Below are 2,296 nucleotides of genomic sequence, written 5' to 3'. Positions count from 1 at the left end.
ATGTATATAAATCTCAACCATTATAAAAACAATTTTATTAATCTGAAACTATTGCCTTGTACTTTTGACTTTAAAGGTTCACTGCCATTTTCCAATAAGAATGGCCTGAAAACATTCCATCTTTCTAAGCCATGATGAATGAACATCGATTAAAGGCAGCTAAAAGAAGAAAAGCCACTAATGTATTTTATACAGTCACTGATCAGTTACTGACATGTAATATTTCATTTTCTTTAGGACATTAAGAGATGTTGTGTACCTAAAAATAACAGCTTTCCTGATAGTGCATCTATCATTACATGCATCATAAAAGCAAGAACATAAATTAGTTTCTGCCTGTTAAAGTCTAATTATTTGTAAAATCATTACTTGGCAGTTTAACAAATTGACACAATGAAGTTAATGATCCTTAACATATTAAAATCTGCAGTGTATTTTTGCTAACCACATTCCTAAACCTTAGTCAAAATTTAGTGGTGTGGGTGACATTATATGGAGCATACTAGCTTAAATTTCTCTGCTAAGTGATAGTAGTGCCACTACTATTATTCATGAATGTGTTTCTACAACTCTTAATGAAAATTAAACAATGAAACAACTCAATGAAAATTAAAACAATACCGTTAGGTCACAGTTCATTTTTCATTACACTGCTAAACCTTATTGATAATATAGCTACATGGATAATCACAGTATAAACAACTATAAACAAGGGTATTACCTTGGCATAGAAAATGACCAAGAATGAGAGCTTACTGTAAAATATTATGAAGTAGATTTTTTAAACTTTAAGTTCATTTTGAGACAATATTAATTTTAAAAAGACAACAGAGCTAAATCTAATATTAAAATATACAAAGTACCCATACATATTTAGCTTAAATACAGAAGGTATAGCATCTTGCCACAAGTATTCAATGTGTTTGGAAGTTTGAAAAACTCTTTCAAAGCTCAGCAGCTGTACAATTGATGAGAAAACATCTGATCTTAACAAATGTCCTAGAATTGAAGTGTGAATAATCTGCTCAACCATATATAATAGATATATTTGAAAACGGTTTCAAAGTTTTAGACAGTGCCAAGTACATTAGTAGTTGTTAATGAACTCTAGATTATCTTAGAACCTTAGATTTCTTTCAGTATCTGTGGTACTATTTTTTCAAGTCCCACAGAGGTTTAAATAATTTGAAATGTATAGTGATAGGTCATATAAAGAGAAAAGAAAAACCTTTTCCTTATTATAGGAAGGCATTGTGGGGTAGAAACAAAATATGAATGCCAGACTGGGTTCAAAGCCTAGTTTCAACACCTACTAGCTGTACAATCTGGTCAAGTTACTTAACATTTCTGTACTCAGTTTCTCTATGTATAAAATGGCAATGAAAATACCAACTTCATAAGGTTATTGTGTAGATTAAAAGAATTAATAAACTCAAGTCACTCAGTGTTTGTTTTAGTTTACTGCTCTGACCTACAGATAACCTGCAAATACTCTTTTACATGACTCTTTTAGAATATGACAAAACACAGGAAGAGCTATATAGTGCGTCAAAAATCTCTACTTTGTCACATGGAGGTTATATTCAGAAGCAACCAGAAGAAAACATAATTCCTTTTTAGAGTTTGGGGAATTACTAGGGAATTAGGGAGTTATTGCTAATTTCCTAAACTTGGGTCCAAGGTCCATTCACCTTTGACACAAATGGTATGGGGATTCCCCAAACAAGATGGTCAATGAGTAGTTTGGAGAATTCACCTCAATTCACCTTAGAGCCCCCTAACTCTCTCTTACTAATTTTTATATGTGAAAAAGTAATAGTACATCAGCAAATTTCCATCAGTCAATTCAAGAGAGACCAATAATAGGGTGTTCTTTCACTTTGCTTTAAACATTATATTTTCCACTGATATTTCAATTCTTGAAGATTTTATTAGCCCTGAAGATCCTCCTACCTCAGACATGCAAGAAAACCTAAGGTTTAAGCTGCTGGTATTTATTTTAAAATAAAATTTTAATACCAAAGATAAGCAGTAACATGCCTAAAGAAATGTGATGCTATCACAGGAAATAGTGAACTCTGAATTTTCTTCAATTACAGTTAAACACACAGATTTTAAAATATTTTTAAAAAAACCCTTTAAACCCAAGCTCCTAGAGCAGTGAGTACACACTGAGAATTTTAACATCGCCCCTCCCTTTTCCGACACGCCCCCAAAAGCCTTAAAGAGAAAACACACAGTGTCTCACACACACACACACACACACACACACACACACAAGCAAGCAAGCATAAAG

This window comes from Neophocaena asiaeorientalis, unplaced genomic scaffold (assembly GCF_003031525.2).
Source record: "Neophocaena asiaeorientalis asiaeorientalis breed wild unplaced genomic scaffold, Neophocaena_asiaeorientalis_V1.1 scaffold259, whole genome shotgun sequence".
NCBI classification, from domain to species: Eukaryota; Metazoa; Chordata; class Mammalia; order Artiodactyla; family Phocoenidae; genus Neophocaena; species Neophocaena asiaeorientalis.
Note: the sequence above shows the minus strand (reverse complement) of the source record.